Raw genomic sequence first — 26,328 nt, forward strand, 5'->3', positions numbered from 1 at the left:
TTTTTTTCCTCCAAAAGAACAACTTTGTCTATTGCAAAGGACCATTTAAACTGAAGATGCAGTTGGCATGGTGCCTTGGAAAGGTTTGTCACTTCCTGAAAAGTTTTCCTTTCATTTGAGACTTGTTCAAACTGGTTATCATAATTTACCTTAAAATATGGGTAACAGGGAGTGATTATTAAACATACGATAGATTCTAAAACTGGTTCTTTGCCTTTCAAGTTTTCAAAGTAATAAGATTTTCCTCAGAAAAGTAGTTCTTCTTTCTCTGATCGTGCTTTGAGAATAGTAGTGAATTTTAGCAGGCAGACACATCACAAATAACCTATTTGAACCTCCACATGTAACAGGCAACCGAGGACAAGTGATTTGGCCAAGGTGGCACAAACAGTTAACTCAGACTTTTAGCCCTCAAGCAAGTGTTTTCAGTACCACACCACATTTCCTTCCTGCATTGGGCTGCGGCTTCCTAGTTCTTACATAATAACTCAAACTTACCTCAGCAGTAACCATTTCCCACCAACATGAGAACTTTAGAAGAGTAGAACGATTTTTCCATCTTTCCGAAAGCATGCTTCTAAATGAAGCTGAAGCTGGTGCTTTACCTCTGTTAAATCCATGAGATGTGGCTGCCAGTCTCCTGAAACAAATGAACACTAGCATAACAAAGTGAAAACATACATGACTGGACTGCAGTTTCCAAGACAATTAGGAAGCCAGCTCCAAGTGCAGATGGAGGACCCACTGAAGGGACGACAGCATGGGAATCATTCTGGAGTAATCCTGCAGCCGTACAAAGTGGCATCCTATAGCTCTTGTATTTTTGAAAACCTTTTTATTTTAAAAAGATTATAGATTTGTAGGAAGTTGTGAGAGATAGTACAGAGAGGTCTCACTTATCTTTCAATCCATTTCCTCAATGGTTATATCTTATATAATTAGAGTTGGTACGATGTGCATGCATAGTTACATATAATTTTGTCATGTATAGATTCATGTAACTACTACCACAATCAAGACACAAAATAGTCCATCACTACAGAGATCTTCCTTGGGCTGTCTCTTTACAGTTACACCCCCTCCTTTCACACCATCCCTATCCCTGGCAACTACCAATCTGTTTTCCATCTTTGTAATTTTGTCATTTCATGAATGCTATATAAATGAAATCATATGGTATGTGAATCTGCTTTTTTTTTTTTAGAACTTTTTTTTTTTCACTAGTACAGTGCCCATAGATCCATCTAAGTTGTTGCAAATAGTTCATTATTTTTATTTCTGAGTAGTGTTCCATGGTATGGATACACCACAGTTTGTTTAACCATTTACATATTCAGAGGCATCTTGGTTGTTTCTGATTCCAGGCTATTGCAAATAAAGCTGCTGGCCAGGTGTGGTGGCTCACGCTTGTAGTCCCCGCACTTTGAAAGGCAGAGGCGGGCAGATTTCTTGAGCCCAGGAATTTGAGACCAGCCTGAGCAATATGGCAAAACTTCCTCTCTAACAAAAAAGACAAGAATTAGCCATGTGTGGTGGTGCACACCTATAGTCCCAGCTACTCAGGATGCTGAGGTGGGAGGATCACTTGAGCCCAGGAGGTTGAGTCTGTAGTGAGCCAAGATTGTGCCACTGAACTCCAGCCTGGGCAACAGAATGAGACCCTGTTTTCAAAACAAACAAACAAACAAACAAACAAACAACAACAACAACAAAATAACCCCAAAACAAATAAAGCTGCTATGAATGATTGTGCACATGCTTTTGAATGGACATTAGTTTTCATTTCTCTGGGATAAGTGCCTAGTAGTGCAATTGCTTGGTTGTGTGGGAATGGGTGTTTTATTTTTAAAGAAACTACCAAACTGTTTTTCAGAGTGCTTCACAATGTATGAGTGATCTGATTTCTCTCCACTCTCACCAGCATTTAGAATTATTATTTTTTATTTTAGCTGTTCTGATAGTTGAATAGTGATAATCTTGTAGTCCTAACATGCATTTATTTCTCTAATGGCTAATGGTATTGAGTATCTTTTTTTGCCATCTGTGTATCCTCTTTGGTGAAATGTCTTTGTATCTTTTGCCCATTTCCTAGTGGGATTTTTCCTTTCTTGCTTTCTTTCTTTCACTCCTTTTCCCTCTCCTTCTCTTCTTCTCCTTCTCCTTCTTTCTCTTCTCTTCTCTTTTTCTTTCTGTTGAGTTTTCAGAGTGCTGTATATATTCCACATGTGAATTATTTGTTAGAGGTGTGATTTGCAAATATTTTCTGCCAGCCTGTAGCCTGTCTTTTTATTGAGGTATAGTTGACAATTAAAATTATATAAATTTAGGGTGTAATAATTTTATATACATACATGTTGTAAAAGGATTACTGAAATCAATTTTGTTAACACAGCTACCACCTCACCTAATTACTATTGTTTTGTTCTATGAGAACGTTTGAGATCTACTCTCTTAGCAAGTTTTGGCTTACGATATGATATTGTTAACTATAGTCACCATACTGTACATTACATCCTAGAATTTATTCATCTTATAACTGGAAGTTTGTATCCTTGGATGAACATCTCGCTGTTACCCCAACCTCCCTGTTTCTATGGGTTTGACTTTTTAAAAAAGTTCCACATATAAATGGATTATACAGTATTTGTCTGTCTTATTTCACTAGCATAACATCCTCAAAGTTTATTCATGTTGTAACTAGCAGCAGGATTTTCTTCTTTTATACTGCTGATCCATTGTATATGTCACTGTTTATTCATTCATCTCTTGAAGGACACTTTGGTAATTTCATGTGTTGGATACTCTGTATAATGCTGTGGTGAATATAGGGGTGGCCATATCCCTTTGAGAAATGGACTTAGTTACTTTTGGATGTATCCCAGAAGCTCAGAAGTGGGATTGCTGGGTCTTATGATAGTTTTGTTTTAAATTTTTTGAGGATGTTCCAAACTATTTTCCATAATGGCTGTGCCAGTTTACGTTCCTGCCACCAGTGTCCAAGGGTTTCCTTTGCTCCGTATCAACATCCATCTCTTGTCTTTTTCATAATAGTTTTCCTAGCAGGTATAAGGTGACAGATACCTTACTGTGGTTTTAATTTGCATTTCTCTGATGATTAGCGACGCTCAAGTCTTTTCTTGTACCTATTGGTAATTTATCTGTATGTCTTCTTTGGAAAAAGACATACAATTAGGTCCTTTGTCTTTTTTAAAAATGGGATTGTCCTTATTATTTTTTTGCTATTGAGTTTTGTGAATTCCTAATATGTTTTGGACGTTAACTTCTTATCAGGTATATGGCTTGAAAATATTTTTTCCCCATTCCATGGGTTGCTTTTCAGTTTTTCCAGCTTTACTGAGGTATAATTGATATATAAAAGCTCCATATATTTATGGTATACAGTGTGATATTTTGATCTGTGTATATGCTGTGAAATAATTACCATAATCAACCTAATTTACATATTCATCACTTCACATAGTTATCTTTTATGTATGTGTGATGAGAACACGTAGGATCTATTCTTTTAGGAATTTTCAAGTATACAGTAAATTATTATTACCTCTAGTCACCTTGCTCTATGGTAGATCTCCAGAACTTACTCACCCTGCCTAACTGAAATTTTGTTTCCTTTGGGTAACACCTGCCCATTCTTCCCACCAACCGGCCAGCCCTTGTCTCTGCTTCTGTTGAGTAGGACATTTTTTTTTTCTTTAAGATTTCACATACAAGTCAGATCAAGCAATATTTGTCTTTGTGCCTGGCTTATTTCACTAAACATATGATTTTCCAGGTTTGTCTGTGTTGCCACAAATGACAGGATTTCCTGCTTTTAAAAGGCTGAATAATATTCCATTGTATATTATGTATGTATGTGTGTATATATACATATATCCATATATATATATTATATATTTTATCCATTTATACTTGTGTTGATTCCATTTCTTGGCTACTGGTGAATAGTGTTGCAATGAACATATGAATGCAGATATTAATATTTCCTTAAGATAGTAATTTTGTTTCCTTTGGATGTATACCCAGAAATGGAATTGCTGGATCACATGGTAGTTCTTCATCTAATATTTTGAGGAACTTCCATTCTGTGTTCTATAATGGCTAATTTATATTCCTACCAACAGTGTACGAGGATTCTCTTTTCTCCACATCCTTGCCAGTGCTTGTTTTCTTTTTTTTTTTTTGAGATGGATTTTCATTCTGTTGCCTAGGCTGGATTGCAGTGGCATGATCTTGGCTTACTGCAACATCTGCCTCCCAGGTTCAAGTGATTCTCCCACCTCAGCCTCCCTAGTAGCTGGGATTACAGTCACCTGCCATGATGCTTGACCAATTTTTGTATTTTTGTAGAGATGGTGTTTCGTCATGTTGGCCAGGCTGGTGTTGAACGCCTGACCTCAGGTGACATGCCCACCTTGGCCTCCCAAAGTGCTGGGATTATAAGCGTGGGCTTCCACGCCTGGCCAATCTTTTATTTTTTGATAATATCCATTCTAACAGGTGTAAGGTGATGACTTATATTGCATTTCCCTGATGATAAGTGATGTTGAACATTTTTAGATATCTGTTGGTTATTTGTATGTTTTCTTTTGAGAAATATCTATTCAAGTTATTTGCCCATTTTTTGGGGGGGGCATTGAGTTGCATAAATTTCTTATATATTTTAGTTCTTAACCCTGTATTAGATAAATGATTTGTAAACATTTTCTTTCATTTCATACGTTGCTTATTTTGCTAATTGTTTCCTTTGCTGCGCAAAAACTTTTCAGTTTTTTGTAGTCCCATGTACTTATTTTTGCTTTTGTTGCTTGTGCTTTTGGTATTATAGCCAAAAAGTTGTTGCCAAGATTAATATCAAGGAGTTTTTCTTTTTGTTTTCTTCTAGGAGTTTTATGGTTTCAGGGCTTACATTTGTCTTTAAACCATTTCAAGTTAATCTTGTAGTGGTATAAAATAGGGGTTCAATTTCATTCTTTTTCCCAGTCTGTAGCTTATCTGTACATTCTCTTAATAGGGTCTGTCACAGAGCAAAAGTTTTAAGTTTTGGTGACATCGTTTATTGATTTTTTTTCTTTTATGAATCATACTTTTTGTGTCCTATCTCAAAACCCTTTACTAAGCTATAGTCCTGAAGGCTTTTTTCTCTTTTACCTTTTAAAAGATTTTTTTAATTTTACATTTGACTCTATAATCTCTTTCAAGTTAATTTTTGTATTAGGTATAAGGTTTAGGTCAAGTTTTATTTTTAACATTTATTTTCATACTAAATATGGAAATATCTATATGAAAGTGCACAAGTAATAAGTTCTCATAAAGTTATTGTGTTGCCCACTTTTTATATTAGATAATGTCTGCTACAGGAAATGGTCACTGCAAAGAAATAAAAAAAATAAAAAGGAGAAAATTAATATAAATTTGATACATTTTTGAGCAGCTGACTCTTTACATAAGTGAGAATTAGGAGATTTCAGGCAGAGCAGGTGTCTAAGAGGTAGCTCTCCCACCCCAAATTTTGTCTCCTGATTTTCATTTGCATGCTCTGTACTTAACTTTGAGTTAGACAATGGATGCTAACCACAAAGCAGATGCTAGACCTCATGTTTAGCACTGACTATCCTGCAGTGGGCCTGGAGTCACATTCAACACTCTGCTTAAGGGCTGCAGAGTGGGGTCCGAGTCCAACTTTGTATTTAATACAGTGCTGAAGAATGATTAAGAAAGAAGAGTGAGTTTGGTTTTGAAGGAAAGTGTAATAATACAAAAGAACACTGGGATGTATGTTGGGAGGCCTGGGATCTAATGCCAGACCTGCATCAAGTGGGTTTATGACTTTCTGCAACTCGGAAAACTAGTATGAGACCCAGTTTTCTCCTGTGTAAAAACAAGGGGCTTTGACCCTAGGCAATCTCTGAAGTCTCTTCTAGGTTTAAATTATATGTTTCTAAGAAATTTTTAAAATAAAATGGACTATGGTGTGATTTTCATTTTCTCTTCCTGATTACAATATAAAACCTTGATAAGATAAGTGATATTTGATGTTTAATATTTCAATTCAGTGTAACATGTTATAGAAATTCTCTTTTGGAATGCATATGCAATATGTATTGTATTAGGTGTTTACATGCATATAATGCTACAGTGGGTTATTGGCAGAGTCTTCCTCCTTCAAAATAATTTGAGGGATTATAATGCCATACTAAATATAGTGATACTTTAGAATTGCCAATGAAATGTGAAATATGGATTTGTCTTGAACAATACATAGCATTGGTGATGAGGCAAGGGTCATTTGACTTCTTATCTCTCTCTTTTTTTGATTTCCCTTTAATTTTCTGAATGAGATTACTATATTATAGAAGTTATTTCTTTCTTACGCTTATTTAGGTGACCTCAGTTTCTGCTCATGGATACAAATTCTGAAAAAGAGCATTTGCTTCTTTTTAGTAAACCCTGTTAGAAAATCTTGAGAAGTTTGGCTTGAGATTTGAAAAGAAATTGGAGTTCTTAGGAAAGAAAAAGCAGCCGTGGCTTTGGTAAAATTATAAGTAGGTCCTGTGGAAAGCCAGAAAATAATTCATTTGGCCAGTGTAGGATAGGTTGTGGCAAGTGGACAGGCAACTAACTAACTGAATTAGGAAAAAAGGCAGCCCTAGGGATGATTTCTTTCTTTCTTTTTTTTTTTTTTTTTAAAGACAAGGTCTTATGCTGCTGTCCAGGCTGGAATACAGTGGCCTTATCAGGGCTCACTGTAGCCTCAACCTCTTGGGCTCAAGAAATCCTTCCATCTCAGCCTCTCACTGTGTTGCCCAGGCTGGTCTCCAACTTTTGGGCTAAAGCAGTCCTCCTCCTTTGGCCTCCCAAAGTACTGAGATTACAAGTTTGAACTCCCATGCTTGCCCAGATTTTTTAAATAAATCAAAAACTCAGGGAATCTGTACTAATGAGTGGGACATCTGTGACTGGTGACTGAATTTTTCAAATATGCAATGAAAAAGGGACTATTACATTGAAAGCTGAGGTCTGAAAGTGCTGAATAGACTTGGTTAGTCAATTTGATGAGTGAAATTTTATTATGAAAATACATACCAAGTGTTGTCATGCATTTCCAAAAAGGTATGCCACTCTGTCTTTTATGACCAACCAAAATTGTGTATCTGCCTCAGTGTAGCAACAATGACCAGAATTCTGTTGATTCGTTTTATATTCTGGAACATCATTAAAACTTCATTCCCTTAACTCTTTCCTCCCATGATCCTCATTTCTCTTTCATTGCCTTTTGAAGCATTGGAATGAAAAACCCAATTCCATCTTTGTGTGCTCTTTTATGGTGATGCTTTTAGGAATAGGAGGACAATCTAGGTACAGAGTGCCTGCAATAGCTGAGCTATGTGCAGGCCTGACATTTGACCCACGGAGAGCTTCTCTTTCTTGTCGTCAGAGTCATACAGGGTTGCACTAGCTTTGCCTCAGTTGCTTTGAATATTTTGATTTTTGTGGGTGGGAAGCCAACAGCATCTTGGCAGGATCAAGTGTGAAGGCCACTTTTCTCCAAAATGTGCAAGTCCATAACCTCATTACCACAGTTTCCAGAGAAGAAAATGTTAGGCTGGCAGGGGAGTGATTTTTGAGTCAACATTACTTCTTTATCTTCTCTTTCTTTCCTTCAGAGTCATGGTGCTAGATCACCAAATTGTATCCATTAAGAATGTATTGCTGTTTACAGAAATGGGAGACCACATCCGATTGTGTATGAAACTTCGATTGCTTTTCCTCTACAACATTTCCACTGGTTTTGCATGTGTTCCAGGGCCTGGGGAACTTCCCTGCAGAGTTCAATGTAAGTTGATCCCAGGCTGGTCCACGGTGTCGTCCTTTCAGACCCAAGTGCTCTAGGAGCTTTTTATAGTCCTCTTGCTGCAGATACCTCCTCCTTTTGCTTCCTTATGCTAAATGAGGAGAGTGAACAATCATCTTACAATTTTCTCAGCAGTCAGCTTTCAGGAATAAAGTCATTTTTCCCCCCTTTGTCTCGACTTCTAAAGTCTAAACTTCTGTGGGAAACAACCCACAGTGATAAGGGTAGTAAGAGTAATGCTAGGAGTAGAATGATGTCATAGGTAAAAAATTAGCCTCTATCAGTTATATTTCCCAGAATGGAAATAAATGGCTTCTACTTGTAATTTAGACGGGGATCAGTTTAGATGTTATACTCTTTGCCAGATTCTGGTTTCTGCTTAAAATGTTTTTCATAGAATTTGAGTATAAAAGGAGTTTAAAGGCCAGCTGATCTATCTCTCGCCAAAACAGAAATCCTTGCTGTGATTTTTCTGACTGATCATAATTCACACTCCCAGGGCCAAAGAGCCAGTTGCTTTGCATGGTGGTCCGTTCCATTTGTGGATGGTTTTATTTGCTAAAATGTCTTTTGTTATATTGAATCAGAGTTAGCCTTCTAAGATTTTGACCCTTTGGTCTTAATTTTGCTCTTGATAATACAGTTAATCCTTTTTCCACATAACATCCCTGAAAAATAGAATAAATGCTAACATCTCTTAGCTTTGGGTGATGTGATTTTTTTTTTATAAGCTATATGTTATTTATTTGTCTTCCTTTAAATCATTGCTAACAATGTTAGACAAAACAGTATATTACTTCTTCCAGCTGATCTTGGCTTACCAGTCAACTCTGTGTTTATATCTTTTTGACTCTTTGTATTTAAACAAGGATGATGAACTCACTTGTGCACCTTGGTCTTCGAAGCTCTTTGCTCCCCATTCTTTTCTTTTATATATCTGTATTCTTATACTTTGGATTCTGTTGTTTGTTTTGAGCCTTATATTGTCCCCTAGTTACCTCTGGCTTCCTGATGTTCCCTGATTTAGACACTTTGGGTAACTATGTGCCCACCTACTTCTCTAACAGCTATTAGACTGGTGCCCTCAATGGGGAATCTGATTAGGCCATTATTTAGTCATGGAGTAATATTCCTTAGCGTGAGCTTTCCAACTGGTGTCCTCTAACAGTAGATTACAGATGTGCTGAGAAATTGATCTCTGCAGCTCTCGAATAGCTGAGCAGAGTCTTAGTAGTCTCAGGTGTCAAGTGGCTCAGTGTGACATTCAGATACCATTATGTGCTCCGTGGTGAGCCAAGCCTTAAGCACAGCATCAAAGTACTGACATAGAGCACTGCTAAGTTAGTAGGGCATAGGGTTAGATATTTGCTTAACTCAAGATAAATGATGCAGTCATTTAGTCAAAAAGGAAATAAGGCTTTCTTGGCATAACATGTTCTTTGTGAACCTATCTTGACTCCTGGTAACCTCTTAGGTTGAAAGAATTGCTGTGAGTGAGGTGGATACTGTCAGTGGTTCTCTGGGTGGGGATTACCCCACTGGCTCACCGGGGGTGACTGAGGGCAGATTGCTTATATTGATCACAGTCCTCTCGTTTGGTGTCTGTAGCCTCAAAAAGATGGGTGGTAGTATTTCAAGCAAGTTCACTGGGGGCTGGGGCCTGATGAAACATCAGAACCTGGAAGTATGCTGATGTTTAACCCTGCTTATCTTGCAGGCACAGGCAAGTGGGCAAGTGTTAAGAGAAGTGAAGTTAACATCTGGAGCACCAGAGAAACCTGACTGTACAATAATAACCAGCTGTAAAACAATTCTCATATTACTGTATGAGATGTCATTGAAGATGCATTTAAAGGAAAAGTTAAATATTGATTTATTTGAACTTTGGCTACTCTGTTTCAAAGTCTATATACTTAGATTAAAATAGAATCTAATCTGTTTGGTATTCCTTTGTTTCTGGTGAACAATTTTTCCATAGTGACAGGTGTTAGTCATGCTTATTATGACTTTTCCTAACAAAACTTTGAAGCAGGAATTCTCAAATTTAAATGAGTGTTGGAATCACTAGGAGGTCTTGTTAAAAAGTTCAGATTTCTGGGCTTCACTCTCACAGATTTTGCATAAATAAAATTGGGGTGGAGCCTGGAATTATTTTACAAATACACTCCAAGTGATTCACTTGGAAGTCAACAGAAGACCAAACAAGTAAAAGCACTAGATGTAAAGGACCCTGCTTTCATACTGATGAGCTGGTGGATACTTAGCTTTGTATTGTCAAAGGATCATTTGCTTTGGAGACTTAGGATTTTTCCCTAGCATGTGTGTCTTCCTGGACTGTGTTGAAATACAGAAACAACCAACCAAATGGAATTATCACAAGCGGTTTTCTATAACTTTGTGCAAAGTTAGACCAAACATTACATGTTGTCATGGATTATGAAATTCAGAAAACACTGCCTCATATTTGCATATAGCTATACCATTAAACAATATTTTCACTGACTTTGTTGATCTTTATAACAGTCTTATGTGGTTAGTATTGTTATTTCCAATTTATGAATGAGAAACTTTAAGGTTACAAGTAAATGGTAGAAGCGTTACCCTAACTTTTATTATTAATACTTCAAAATTAGGCAGGATTTATTATGTGCCAGGGACTGTTGTACATTCTGAAATTCATTCTCTCTTTGAATCTTTTTTTTTTTTTTTTTTTTTTTTTTGAGACGGAGTTTCGCTCTTGTTACCCAGGCTGGAGTGCAATGGCGCGATCTTGGCTCACCACAACCTCCGCCTCCTGGGTTCAGGCAATTCTCCTGCCTCAGTCTCCTGAGTAGCTGGGATTACAGGCACGCGCCACCATGCCCAGCTAATTTTTTTTTTTGTATTTTTAGTAGAGACGGGGTTACACCATGTTGACCAGGATGGTCTCGATCTCTTGACCTCGTGATCCACCCGCCTTGGCCTCCCAAAGTGCTGGGATTACAGGCTTGAGCCACCATGCCCGGCCTCTCTTTGAATCTTTATGAAAACACTGTGAGGTAAATGTTGCTATTATTTTTAGAATTATTATGAGTCTTTTTTTTTAAGTTGGCTCTTGATGAGGTTAAGTAACAGTAACTTCTTGAGGTCATGCCTTTAGTCAATGGCAGAGCCAAGACTTGAGCCAGGTTTGTCTGACACCGGAGTTCATGCTTTCACTCTGGGTATTGTTAAGGCAGATTGCCTGGCCTGATTACAGTCTTCTAATTAGATGTCTGTGTCCTAAGAAGGATGAGTGGTAGTATTTCTAGGCAAGTTACCAGCACACATTATATATTGTAGCAGGCTGCCAGTATACATTATATAAAGCCATGCTATACAACTCATTCTAGAAAGAACAGAAAGCAACAAGAAGAAAGATCTAATAGGAAGGAAAGCAGACATTCAAAGGATAAAAATTAAAATGAAATGAAATACAGTTGTGCATTTTTAGAAAATTTGATAAAAATAGCATTTCACACTCTTCAGAAGTACAAAGAGTGGGAAAGGCGCAAGTTGTGATCTGCATATATTCTAATAATGTTAGCCATTCTTGAAGAAGCTGTGGGATTGGCCTCTGTTTTATAGGCTTTTTGAGTGTAGTTTGGTGTTTGATTTATGGGTGCATTTTTCCATTACTAATATCAACTGGCCTTTGACCTTTCATACCCATGCCTTTGGCAGTATGGTCTTTCTATCTTTAATGTACAGTATGGCCTTTGTGTTTTAAATCGAAATTTATTTTCATCAAATACATCTTGTAGTATTATGCTTGTGCTTTTCCCTCATTGATAGAAAAGTCTCACTGATGCTGTATTTACTCTGGGTTTCTTTATGCAAGTTCAAAATTAAAAATTTTGATTCTGGTGGTTCTGTTGTAGTCCAATGATTACTCTCAACACAGAAGAAATAACAAAATGTTTAATTCATTTTCCCCTGAAGTTGACTCTGGACTATAAGCCAAAACAAAATATTTTCTAATTTCATAAGGATTCAGTGTGAATAAATGACTTGGCAGCATCTTTTTTTTTTTTTTAACCCAAGTTAAGCTTTTTTCATGACTTTATATCATCTACTTTTTTCATGACTTTATATCATCTATTTTCATGGTTATGAAAATTCCCAGGAGTTAATATGTTACCGTATCCTGATATCTTTAAATTGACATCATGAATGGTCAGGATGATCTTTCAATCATTTTTAAATATCTATCCATCAAGATACATTTATCAGCTATCCATATTCATTTGACTTCTAATACTTGCCAATTGCATTTTAATATCACTTGTTTCTGGTAGTCTAGGGGAGACTGTGCTGGAAAGGGGTAGCATGCAGAATGGCCTTTCATGTGAATGGATTCTATCTTGCATGGTGACTTACTTGAAAGCCATGAGTGGCAGATCTGGGATATAAGTTCAGTCTATGTTTCTCTAAGTGATTTTCTTTCAGAGAGATTCCCTGAAAAATGTCAGCACACTTGCTCTTTGCTAGAGACAGTCTATACAGCACTTGATAGTCTGGCCTGAAATCAAAGAGTCAGAGAAAAAATGTAGTGTAGGGTTTTATTTATTAATTTATTTTTGAGACAGAATTTTACTCTAGCCCAGGCTGGAGTGTAGTGGCACAATCTCAGCTCACTGCAACCTCTGCCTTCTGGGTTCAAGCAATTCTCCTTCCTCAGCCTCCTGAGTAACTGGGATTGCAGGTGCGTGCCACCACGTCTAGCTAAGTTTTGTATTTTTAGTAGAGACAGGGTTTCACCATGTTGGCCAGGCTGGTCTTGTACTCCTGACCTCAGGTGATCCGACCACTTCGGTCTCCCAAAGTGCTGAGGTTACAGACGTGAGCCACTCCGCTTGGCCTAGGATGGGATCTTTAGGAGGGCTTTGAAGGGTGTTGTGAACCATCAGGCCAGTATCCTCATTTGAGGCATTTTGTGTAGTTCAACTATTTATTCAGTTAAAAAAATCTCGATGGAAATGATATGTAGAAGTCTGTGGTATTTCTCTCATTCCATCATATGAGTTAAAAAAATCAATCCTAATTCTCATTTTTTCCTTTTATGTATGATTGGCATCAAAATATATGTAATCTTTGTATCTTTCAGTGAAATATAGGCTGGTTCTTGACTTTTAGCAAACCAGTGGAATTACAGTCTAGGTTCTCAGACTTTAGGGAATTAAGCTGAGGCCTGGGCTGACCTTGGCAATGTGCTTTGTTATACCTCTGGGAGTAGCACTGAGCAAAGCAGGTGCAGGAGCCAGGATTCCAGTACAGGCAGGACGGAGTAAATAATTAGGTTAGATAAGAAATTATTTGCCTTCCTTTCAGCAGGTGGACAAGCTAACAAGGAAAACACAGGAAAGGAAATGTAGCTAATTTAAAGAGGGAAAAAACCAATAAAGAATCATTTAAAAGTTTTTATTGAAGAAAATGGGATTCCCTTGCACTCTTGTTTGAAATGTGTTTTGGTTATGCATTGTTTTATATCAGATTTGGATATAGAATTATGACATTGTCCAGCCATAATAACTACTTTGTTAATTGCAACTAGTTAGTGGCTACCTGCTGATACTACACTGTAAGTAGTACCAACATATTCTAAATGTTCTTATACAAGAACTAAAATGTTATTATGTAAGAGAAATTCCCTGCTTCCAAGGAGTTTTATAATCTAGCAGAGAGAGAACATGTACATTCAACACAAGTTGAGGACACTTGCAAAGTAACATATCAATAAGTGGAAAAAAACATAGTGCAAATGGAAGTATTGAGTGATTAAGAGAGTGATGACAAAGAGATAGGCCTGGCTGAGGAAGGATCTGAATTTCGAATTGGATAATGAAGGAAGAGAGAAGCAAATTGGCAGGCAGAAACGAGAAAGAAAGGTATATGTGAGGATATAGGTTTGGAAGTGAAGCAAGTCACATTTGACATGTTAGTGGCAATAAGCACACAGGCGAAGACAAGGTGGAGCTTCCATGGCCGTGGATAATTGGGAATGAATTTGATTATCAATTTGATTCAAGAGACAGTAGGAAAGTGCCATCATCTAGGATAGGTTGAAGTAGTGGAGCTAAGGGTGGAGAGAATATCAGGGAAGTTTTGTAACCTAGATTTAAAATAATGAGGATTTATAGGAGGGCTTTGGGAAAGTCTGCTGGACTAGGAATAAAAATGAGCTCAATTTTTGATACTACTTTTCAGGTGTCAGCGATCATATCCTGAGATGACTGGTCAGTTACTAGACAGGATTACAGTTTGAGAGCTTAAGCCTTGGTCGTTGACTTTGGAGGCATTTATGCAAGGTGATAGTTCAGTAATGCGTATGGAGTATCTATCACGGTGGTGACTATTGAGGGAGAAATTCAGAAAACTGAGTTCAGAACCTTAGGAGCAGCTGCCAGCCAAGGGGGTGGAGACAGGCAAAAAGAATAGTCAGCAAATGAGACAAAAAAGTAGTAGAAGAACACAGAGAACACCCAGGGAAACCATGCGAGGAGAGAATTTCAACAGTGCTAACTGAAGCATAGAGGTCAAGGGTATTGAAGACTTGAGAAAGACCTATTTGACTTGTCAAGGGAAAGGTCTTTGGAGACTTAGAAAAATTTGTTTCCAGTGAAGTTTCAGTGCAAAAGTGCATCAGGGATTTTCTAGGTACCCTGCATGACAAAGGGATTAATGTTTAATAAATAAATCCCTTCTGTAATTGCTTTCGCACATATGACTGGGTATCTGGGTCTTCAGTATTCCAAGAGAAATTGTGAGGTCACCCCAGAAAGGAATTGAGGTTAGATTTCTCATATTATTCAAACCCATCGGGTGATTTTGTATATTATGTGGGAGAGAAACTCTCAGAGCTGAACTATTGGGCTTACTTGGATTCATAAGATCTTAGTGGCTCTGGGAAAAATCTTTGGGAAAATGTAAAACCTGAGCAGTGTTTGAAAGCCTCTTCTTTGGTCCTGCTATTTGGTTTATGTTAATGAATTAGCTTGGAGTATTTATCAGAGATGTTGTGGAAAATAATAAAAATCAGATTAACCAAAATAATGAATATTAATTTACATGGAAGTGGAGGTACTAAGGAAATTTTGGTCAAAACAGAATTAAAGCTCCAAATTTAATGACTTAAAATTAATTTCATGCCAAAAGAACAGAGCCATTTTGTAAGAAACGACAGTCTAGTTGAATAAACGGAGGTGATAGGTTAGATATGGTGAAGAACTCAAATTTTAAAAGACAAGAGACGCTTTCTCATGATTTAAGAAAAGAAATTTGTAGAAAGAAACCAAACTTCTAAATTTATCTTCCGTTCAACTAATTAGCAGTAGTCTCGATTATAAAGCATGAATCTGTAATATGATCTAACTTAGGTGTAATTAGATGAAAATGTAGTTCTTTTCTGGTGAGTTAAATATGTGATTTTTGATTTATAATCACATCGCAACAAGCTAATACACAAAGCATGAAAGTAAAGGAGAGATTACATTTTATTTGGCCTTTAGCTCAGTTTTATGTTCAGATGGTAGTTTCCTAGAACTAAGGAGGGGCTAAGTACAGTTTTGATGTAATTGAGGGTGTGACTTTAATGTTTCCACAGATTTTTATATCTCTGCAGTAAAATATGAATTGCTTATGCTGTTTCTCTGATATAAAATATAGAGTTTTCCAATGCTCTATAAAATGTATTTTAGATAGGTGAACGTGAACCTATGCTTAAACTTGGATTGCCTGGGATTCTAAAATTTTTCTGGTTATTTGTTCAAATTATACTTGACTAGGGGATTCACAATACTGTGCTCCTTTATTTTCCCAACAGCTGCTGTACAATACAGGATGTATATTGAATTGAAATAATAATAAATAGGTAGGAAAAAGTGAAAGGAAAAAAGAGGGACAAATGAAAGTGGAAAGAACAAACGTAAATCATTGAATAGTTATGGTGACAGTGAGTGTATGTCTCACTTTTGTTTTTAAGATTTCGACCTGTTAAGACAAAATATGAAACTTGACTACTTACTTAATTAATAGAGACCACAGTTTAAAAGCAAATCATTTGCTTAGGATAAACACAAGTATTACCAATGTAAAATCCAGAAAAAGGCTGGGTGTGGTGGCTCATCCCTGTAATCCTAGCACTTTGGGAGGCCAAGCTGTGTGGATCACCTGAGGTGAGGAGTTCGAGACCAACCTGGCCAACAGGGTGAAACCCAGTCTCTACTAAAAATACAAAAATTAGCTGGGTGTGATGATGTGCACCTCTAGTCCCAGCTACTTGGGAGGCTGAGGCACGAGAATCACTTGAACCTGGGAGGTGGAGGTTGCAGTGAGCCGAGATTGTGCCACTGCACTCCAGCTTGAGTGACAGAGCGAGACTTCATCTTAAAAAAAAAAAAAAATCCAGAAAGAAATAAAGAAGACTCTGTATAGTACAATGAATGACACCTTTAACAACTTCTTGATTAGAGACTAGTCAAGTTTCCCAAATTCCGCTGAGCTGGTTTCATGAGTTGGTAGACATAAAAAGTCCTCCTGCAAGGTCAATTCAGTGGTGGGTCTTCAGGTCCAGTTAGATAATTCTTTTAGAACTTATGTTTGGGGTAACTATTTTTCCTTCATGTGTTTTGAACTTTCAGGGCATATATTACAACTTATAACTTACCCTGTCACTCTTAGTCTGAGTGTTCATATTGAAAGCACGCACTGTGTGAGCTGTCATCTCACTGTGAATGAATCAGCAGGAAGGTTAAGCTTTCATAACATCATTGAAGGGTGAGGTAATTATTACGCAATTGGTTTTTGGAGTGCATGATAAAGAAATTCTGAGGAAAAAGTAAAGGTCTTCAGTTCCCTAATGGATATAAAGGAGAACTTAACCTGACAAAAATGTCCAGGAAGAGTTTGTGTGTTCCCCTAAAAACAGAAGCATATTAGTAACTACCTTCAATTCTTTCTGGAATGAGGTGGAAAATTCCAAAAATAAACTAAATAAAATAAGCAGTACAATTTCTTTGAATTTAAGGGAGAAGCACATTCTTCCAGTTAAGAAAGGTTTCTTCTGTGAAGCTGCCTGGGGCTGCAGTCAAACAGATTCCCACTGACAGATACGGAACTTGTCTTCACTCTACAGAATGGCCAGCTCATTCTATTTCCCTTGGCATGTAATTCAGGTTGTTGGAGACCTCGGTAAACTCATCACATGAGATCATGGGTTGATGTAAGTTCATGTTTGGATGTTTTAAAATTGGTTAGAACCTGGCTAGGAGAAGAATGTATGTCTACAACTGGCCCTCAAAGAGATTAAACATGTTTGAAATTTTTTTTTTAGTGGCAGTGGAGTGGGTAGTAATATTTCTTTTGCTGTGAGCTAGCAGGTGTACCTGTTAGGAGAGTATTCCCAAACACATGATGAATCAAAGACTGATTAGCTGTACTTTAAGTACCGCATCTAGAAATTGCTTGTAAGGGAGATTTTGCCATTAATTACAGAAGACACATATGCCACTGGATTTAGGGCTAAAGACACGGATTACCCTTTACCAAACTTATTTTATTGTGGGCCCTCTTTTAATTTAAACTTTAAGACCTGCTTCAAAAGTACTTGGCTTTCTTTTGCCAGTGATATGTAAAGAATGAATGATGCCAATAATTGCTATAAATATAATATACAAAGTTATATTAAATTTATAACATAAGTCAGCAGTCAAAAAAGACAGTTTAGTTTATTCCTATGACAAAAATCCAGCCTTAGTAAAACAAATGATTTACAACTCATTGTTTTTCTTAGGCTGTTTACTTTGCCGTAATTTCAGGCATTTAGGTTTGCTAAAGGCATAAGGTATGCTTTCTTAGATCTTACATTTTTGGATATGGTTGACTGGTGGAAATTAACAATTTCAATGTTAGAAGTGGTGAACAGAGCTCATTTCTGTAAGGAGTGATAACTGGGAATGTAGATCATTGGAGATAGACTGAATTTAGGACCATGATGGTTGTAGATGTGGATTTATGAGTTATCTACTGAGATTTTGAGGCATTTCCCATGACACTCGAACACAAAGGAACTGGGAACCGTTGCTGTCTCTCTCTGTATTTACAAATGGTGAGGGATTGTCTCCTGAGCCAAGGGGACAGACTAGACCCTGGAGCTGCAGACCGTAGGTGTAGATCCAGCAACCCCTGGACTGGTACTTTTGCTTTGGGATGTATAGATCCATTTAAATACGAACATAAGAAATTTTCAGAGGTTTTACCTTGATTTTCCTAGAAGAGGAAGCAATCATAGAACTGAATTCCTTTTCATAATTCTTCAAAATTGATTGGAGAAGAAAATTGCCTTTTCTCTCCTGCCTTTTCATTTTGAGGAACCCCTAATGATGTCACTTACTTTTCAAAGATGCTTATTTATTACAGTATCTGCTCTGTTCTCCATTTCACTCCTTCCTTCCTTCCCTCCTCCCCTCCCCTTCCTTCCTTCCTTCCTTCCTTCCCTCCTTCCCTCTCCTTCCCTTCCCTCCCTTCCCCTCCCCTCCCTCCTTCCCTCCCTCCCTCCCTCCCTCTTTTCTTTTTTCTTTTCTTTCGAATCTCACTCTGTCACCCAGGCTGAAGTGCAGTGGTGTGATCTCAGTTTACTGTAACCTCCACCTTCCAGGCCCAAGTGATTCTCCTGCCTCAGCCTCCAGAGTAGCTGGGATTACAGCCATGCACCACCACACCTAGCTAATTTTTGTATTTTTAGTAGAGACAGAGGTTTCACTGTGTTGGCCAGGCTGGTCTCAAACTCCTATCCTCATGTGATCTGCCAGCCTCAGCCTCCTAAAGTGCTGGGATTACAGGCGTGAGCCACTGTGCCCAGCCTCAGTCCCCCATTTCTAAAGCATTGTATCATTCTGTGGTTGTTTAACTACCTTGGACAAAATCTAAGGTTTAACAACCAATGAATGATACAACGTTCCAAGAATACAAAGATACAATGGTCCAAGAATTGAGCCAACTCTTTCTAACCTTTTTTTTTTTTTTTAAATTTTCTTTCTTTTTATATCTTATACAAATAAAATATGACTGTGTTTTTATTTTCATAGTTTAAACAATAGGGAATAAAAAGCTATATGATACAGAGCATAAATAATGGAGCAGAGAGTGAAAGTCTCTCTTCAACAATTTGCCCTTAGCCTGCTGAAGAGTTACTCGTCCAGTCTCTTTTCTTTAGATTTACATGCATTTAAATATACATGTAGAAAGATACTGTGTTTTGTTCTAGATATAAGTTGGCTTATCTCATGTAAAATGATCAATAAACTGTTAACCTAACAATTCACTTTGTACCTCTTAATGGCATGCAGCATTTTTATGTTAAAAGAACCATCTAGAAAAATGGCAAAACTCTACATTCCTGAAGTTTATTTTTATTCAGAGTTGGGTGTATTTTTTTCTTTTGGGACCATTAGTACTTTTATACTAGAGTAGACTAAATCATAATGTTTTAAAAATCAAAAGATATTTGGGGAGATGGAAATATGATTTGATGATTTCTACTGATTATATGTGCTGTCTCCTTAATATTTTCTTAATTTAAAAAAGTGGTTAACTTATGTATGTTTAGCATTTTTTTGAGTTGATAATCTCAAATAATTCTTCACTTATTACACATACTTGAAAATCTGCTCTCTGAGATTTTCAAGTTAAAAGTATTCTGTCAGGTTAAAAGTACTCTGTCCTTGTGGACCTGTCATTTCACAGACATATCAATTTACTTTGTTGGCTAGGTGATAGAAAAAAAAGGGCAGAGTATAGGAAATTATTCTCCATTGGATATTAGTTCATTCTCTCATATGGATTTTAAAGTATTATTGGAAAAAATCCTCCAATCTTCTATTAAAGATAAGACAAGTTCTTACAAAGTATATGCTGTTTGTAGGACTGAGAAGTATTGGAAATACGTCTTGGCTTGACTAGCTGGCCACCTTTGAGAGCCAGTAATACCAAGTGGCTAAGCTTATTTGCACCCAGTGGCAAGAGACGTTCTGAGGTTTCCCATGTATTGGGAGGAGGTCCAAGACAAAGAGGTCCTTGTAAAACTCAGCTAGAGACTTGGCTGTGGGACAGAGTCCTAGAAGAATCTGCATTAACTGTGCCCTACCCAGCGGCATGCTGCTACAGCCTTTGTGCTGAGAACCAACAGCGTCATGGAATGAGTTTGCTTCTCCAGGTAGACACTCTGAGCTCTTTTGCTTACTGACCCTGTTATTAACCCTGAGTGCTGGAGCTGCCGTGTAGCATCATATGCCTTCTCTGCAATATGCAAAGTCAAATTACACTTAGATTGTTAGAAACTGTCCATTCTTTGTTTTTATGTGTTTGGTTGTTGCTGTAGAAGATCCCTTACATCTACCTTTCTGGCTTGATACACACACACACACACACACACACACACACACACACACGCACATATACACACATATACTTTGGCAAAAGGAATGAATATATTGGTGAATCTTTTTTTTTTTTTTTTTTCTTTTTTGGTGACAGAATCTAGCTCTGTTGCCCAGGCTGGAGTGCAGTGGCATGATATCAGGTGTTGCAAACTCCGCTTCCCAGGTTCAAGTGATTCAGCCTCCTGAGTAGCTGGGATTACAGGCATGTGCCACCACACCTGTCTAATTTTTGTGTTTTTGGTAGAGACAGGCTCTTACCACATTGGCTGGGCTGGTCTCGAATTCCTGACTGCAAGTTATCTGCCTGCCTTAGCTTCCCGCAGTGCTAGGATTATAGACTTGAGCCACCACGCCTGGCCAGCATTGGTGAATCTTATGTATAATTTAAAAATTCACCAATACATTAATTTCTTTTGGTATAGTATAAAGAGCATAGGATTTGAATTTAGAAGACCTTGGTTCAAGTTCTACTTCTGCCACTTAATAGTACTACGACCTTTCTGAGACTGTGTTTCCATTTGCATTCCCCATCTTGATTGAGGCTTGCGAGCTTCAAATGAGGTCATGTATTTAAAAGCATTTTGTGAATCATAAACTGCCACACAAATGTTGATTATTGTTATTATTTTAAATTTACTTTTGCGGTTATAATAAAACATTAGTTATAAATGTCCCATGAATTGTCTTAATCCTAGAGAAGACATATGAACTAATATACCCAACTTGGGTCATCAATAGGCATATTTATATAAGGACTACTGCTAAGCAGTGACAATCATGAGTGTGCTAAGTTCATATTGGGAACTGCAAGCAGCCTTAGGTGGAGACAGGAGGAGGCACAGAACAGAGATAAATAAAGGCTTAGCTTCTACATGGCCTTGTGAAAGGGTTTTAGGGTTGATAGTGTTTTATAATATATATTGTTGATTAAACAGTAACATTTATCAGGCTGGGCGTGGTGGCTCAAGCCTGTAATCTCAGCACTTTGGGAGGCTGAGGCAGGCGTATCATGAGGTCAAGAGATTGAGACCATCCTGGCCAACAAGGTGAAACCCCATCTCTACTAAAAATACAAAAATTAGCTGGGCATGGTGGGCGTTTGCCTGTAGTCCCAGCTACTCGGGAGGCTGAGGCAGGAGAATTGCCTGAACCCAGGAGGCAGAGGTTGCAGTGAGCTGAGATTGTGCCACTGTACTCCAGCCTGGTGCCTGGCAGCAAAGTGAGACTCTGTCTCAAAAAAAAAAAAAAAAAAAGAGTAACATTTATCAATTTTTAAAAGATTAGTTTTATGAGTTACCGAATATATAAATATGATCAAATGTGTATTCCATACTTTTCAGTGAAATTATCTAGCTCTTCTGGTAAAAGTGAGTCCTTTGCTTACACAGTCAACAGCATAGGGAAAGAGATACAGTTTTCCTATGGCAAGTTTCACATCCTGGAAAATGTTTTCTCAGTTGGACACTGGGGCTGTCTCTGGGTTAGAAAGTGTCAGAGGAAGTGGCTCAGGCTCGGGAACGGGCAGGTTCTGTGCTTCCCAGTTTTGAGAAGCATTTCTGGTGATGAGTTGGGACTTGGTTTTCATTCTTCTGGCCTTGTAGATGAGTGGCCAGTTTCATTTCATTGCTTGACTCCATCTTCAGTTTATGTGCTTGCTGTTTCCACTGGAAACTCCTTTAACTCTTCTGCTGAAAATGGTCTCTAGGGTTCAACTTTAGAGAAATCTTCAAACATTTTATTTATCGGTCTAGCTGTCAGGTTTATTTTCATGAGATCTTTTCTGAAGCAGGACATCTAACACATCTAGGTGTTCATAATGTGAACATCATTTGTATTTTCAGAGAAAAGTTTTATCTTGAGTTTGAATGAACTGTTGAATTAGCTGAGTTAAGAGACTCTCATTTTTGCTATCCATGAGGCAGAAAAGTGGTGTGAAGGATATATGACTTCAGCCAAGTGGCTACTGACCAGTCTTTCTATTGTTTATGGCATAGGAAATAGGGCATTTGGAGACAGGTGCTAAGGAAATGAATAGCACTTTCTTTTTTGTGTGTGGTTGTGGGAACCACTGTACACCCTAGGGCACTTTATTAAGACCTCATTACTTATGTAGTTGAAGAGACATTGATTGAACTACAGGTACCTGGTCAGATATTGATTGAGAGACCTGTACCTGGTCTCAGATTGCTCTGTGTAGAGCTTGTCCAGGCTGTTGGGAGCTGGGAGACTGCTTGGCCTGGACAGGACCCAGAGTAAGAAACAAAGTACCTCCTATAAGCCTTAGAGTGGGCTGTGGGCTTAAGTCAGGGCCCAGGACCAACATTCCCTGAGATGAGTCAAGCCCCAGCCTTCTCTGGAGTTTGCAGAGAACAAAGGCTAGGTGTAGGGAGCCAGCACTCTTGAGAGGGTGTGGGGCATGTGTCTAGGCATTGCTGGAACTGGGGGAGATCGTGGAAGCGGCAGGGGTAATGGTTGTACAATCTATGGCAGTTGGGTCTTCCTGCATGACAGTGGGAGGTTTGAGTATCCCTTATGGGAGAGTCATGCACCATGGCTGGGCTGGAGCAGCCAGCACCAGGCTTGGGGACAGTGGCTCTGCTGGGGTGACCAAAGTAGGCCAGGAAAGCCACTTGTTGCCCATACCCTGTTTTGATCAACTGCTTTCATCCAGGATGAGGCAGGGATAGGAACATTTCTCAGGCCCAGGTATTGATGTTACCTTAATTCTTTAGTCTTGAAGAACTGGATGAGAGGGCAGGAAGATGAGAACGTCCTTAATCAAACCCATTCTTCATGTCTCCTAGGACTGCCCCTTCATCCATCCATCTCCAGAGAATAACCTGACTTCTCTTACTTCTCCAGCTTTTCTCACAAGGCAGTTGTTACTGGGCTGCTGAGGGAACTGGAGGGAAGGTCTAGGAGGGGACTCTGATGGTGGCACCCAATCTACAGGGTCTGGAGCCAGGGTGGAGGTGGTCAGGGACTAATGGCTGCCATAGTATGGGCACACAGCCAGGCTGATGATGAGCAGTGTGGCCAGGAAGAAGGTGGCTGAGCTGCAGCTGCAGCAGGACTGCTGAGAGCACGGTATTGACCACCAGTGAGCAGGACACAACCAAGAAGCATGTGATGCTGCTGCTGTGCTTCCTGACAGCAGACATGAGCAGTCTGTTTAGCGCTGGTTCAGCACCACAAGTTCTGCCCATGCTGAGAAGCCTTCCAGGAGGCCTGGGCTGGGGCCACCAGCGGCACGCAGCTCTAGATTCAGGAGCACACTGAGGGTGTAGAGAAAGACATTCTAAAGTGCCAGGGGCAGCTGCTGTCTTCTCATGACCAGCTTTGCAGTGACGACAGGCCTGAGATGAGGAAGTCCAAGATGAGGAGGAGCAGGCCCAGCTGAGACATGCGTAGGGGCATAGGGCTAGCAGCAGCTGCTGGAGGGGGCCAGGAAGGGTGCATCAAGGTCTTAAAGGCCATCCGATGGGCAACAGGCCCCACAGCCAGCAGCAGCAGCAGTGCTAACCCCTGAGAGGCAGAGAAGCAGTGCTGGAGGCAGACACTGGAGCAGGGCCCTACTTCCAATTGCTCAGCACCTGGTAGGTGCTGAGGTCCATGTCACGCTGAAGATAAATCACTAGCTGTTGTTAGTGCCATAGAGCAGGGCTGATAGTGAAGGGAGCAGCTTGGTGTCAGAGTGGAGCCCCCTAGGGCCATGTTTTCCGGCCCACTAGAAGGGAGAAGGTACCTAACAGTAGCTTGGTCTACTCAGCTCCACAGCTGAGGAGGGCTGGACGGGCACCTGGCTGTCCACATGGCACAGTGCCAGCATGTGGCATGGGCATGAGTAGCATCAAGGCCTACTGCCTTCATACCCATGCCAGACTTTGGGTGGCCTGTGTAGTTAGCAAGGGGCAGTGGGGATTGTAACATATTTGGGGAAATCAAGTTATGGAGCCAGCTCCCGGTAGGAGCTGTGGAACACTGCCAGAGGGGATACTGAGGATCAGAATCATCTGCCAACTGCGTAGACAGGGCTTGAAGAGTAAGGGGCTGGTGGCCCTTGAAGCCACAGTCTTGGGGCCAGTCTGATGGAGTTGGGAGAGGGAAGAAGGAATCCAGGGTGCAGGCTGACAAGCCACTGTACAGTCTGCAGAAAGGGAGGCAAGGATAAAGTTGGCGTGAAAGTTGTAGGAAAAATGGATGACAGCCAGAGAAGCCAGACAGTGTCTCTACCTGCAGGCCCCAGATCATTATTCTGCCTCCTCTATAGCGTCTAGAGCTAGTTGGGCCCCTTGCATAGTGACTGCAAATAGTCTTTCAATGCCATCTCCACATTGGGCACAGCATAGCCTAAGCTGTATAGATGACAGCACAGGTGCCCACGACAAAGCCCAATAGTGCTGATGCCCTCAGAGTGGCCACCACAGCTAGCCAGGAATTCCTTGAGGAATGGGGAGATCAACAGCGAGCCATCCTGTTCCGCCCTGCTGTTGACTTCATCTTCCACGTGCCACTGCAGATTCTCCAGCTGGTTCTTGAGAATTGCCAGGTCCTTAATCTTAGGCAGGGAATCTTTGTCATCTGTCATCTTCCCCGCCAAACTTCTGAAGAATACTTTATGTGAGTCAAAAGTAAGACAGTCTTAGTTTTGTTCTCCATATTTGATGTTTGGTGCATTGCAAATGATGGTATAGCTTAGTAGGATGTTATTTTATTTCAGTTGCAAAGTAGGAAGGACATTGATAATTGTAGAAATAGGGAGGAGGTACATATATGAGTTTGAGTCTGCATATTTAGTCTTCTGAGCTTTGGAAACAGATGATTTTCTTTTCAGTCTTAGCAAAGGAAGTATTTTAAAATTTCAGAAACAATCAGCTATTGACAAAGTATGTTTAAGTGGTAGAAAGAGCAATGCACTGAAAATAATGATTTTTAAAAAATCTTGATTCTACTAGTAACTTGTTGAACCTGGACATGTCCCTTAATGTCTCAGAACCTCTGTATTCTTGCTTCTAAAATAATACTTCTATATGACTTAAAAGATCCCTTCCAGACCTAAAATTCTGTGACTCTGATTTTTCTCTAGGGTCACAACAATTCTTTGCTTACTTCCACAGAGTATGAAGGTAACAGATACCCCTTATCAATGAAAATTACCTTTAAAAGTATAAGGCAACAAACTATGTTGCCAAGGGAATGGGTGGAAATGGGCTGTGAATCTTGAATCAAATGGGGTTGCCTGTAGCTCATTCTCTTTGCTGTGCACTACCTGCAGTGTTGACTCCTGGTGTGCTATGATTCTGGAAGACAGGCACTCGGTCTTGAATGTGTAGTTTTTGGCGGCCTGTTTCTGAATGGGACACATATATTTCAATGGTCACCTTCAAAGGCAATGATGCCCCAGCCTTCAGTGTGTGACTCTTAGGTGGCACTAGAATTGGCACTTGGCAACCATATGGGAAAAGAGGGTCATGTCATGTTAGGCCTACGTAGGGTATTTTGGGGATGGAAAACATCAAAATCTATAATCCACCCAAGGATAGATTTTGGTAAATGGATTTTAGACAGGTTGTTTTTCAAGCTCCATTATGTTTTCTTAGATTTTTTCACTTTTTTAGTAATCACTTTTTTTTTTCTGATGTTTACAATACATTCTACTATAAATGAGGTTTTACCATCTGCCATTAAGGAAAGTATAAAAATCAGGCTGTGCCAGTCTTTTTCTCTCCTTAAAGTAATTTCTATCAGACCTCATCTTCCTCTGCTTTAATCTTTTCTGTAAATGTGATAGTGTTCTTAAGTCATACAGCTTGTAAGGTGAGACACAGCACAGTTTCAAATCTGAGGATTTAGCAGGGCAAGGGAGGGAGAGATAAACGGTAAGAAGGGAGGTGGAGGAGTTTATTGACTACTCATTTAGTGCTTCACTGTGAGTAAAGAAAAGCAGATTGGTCGTCGACAATAAAATGTATCCCAAGTGTCATTTGCACAGTTGTAAGA

General features: G+C 39.1%; 1 protein-coding gene and 1 pseudogene across 7 annotated transcripts in view; one reads left to right on the forward strand and one right to left on the reverse strand.

Annotated features, from left to right (window-relative positions):
• SLC4A4 (solute carrier family 4 member 4) overlaps positions 1-26,328 on the forward strand; it is a 500,506-nt gene that overhangs the window by 186,617 nt on the left and 287,561 nt on the right. The gene's annotated exons all lie outside the window — the stretch shown is intronic.
• On the reverse strand, positions 24,608-24,916 carry LOC141584001 (SLC35A4 upstream open reading frame protein-like; annotated as a pseudogene).

This window comes from Saimiri boliviensis, chromosome 3 (genome assembly GCF_048565385.1).
Source record: "Saimiri boliviensis isolate mSaiBol1 chromosome 3, mSaiBol1.pri, whole genome shotgun sequence".
NCBI lineage: Eukaryota > Metazoa > Chordata > Mammalia > Primates > Cebidae > Saimiri > Saimiri boliviensis.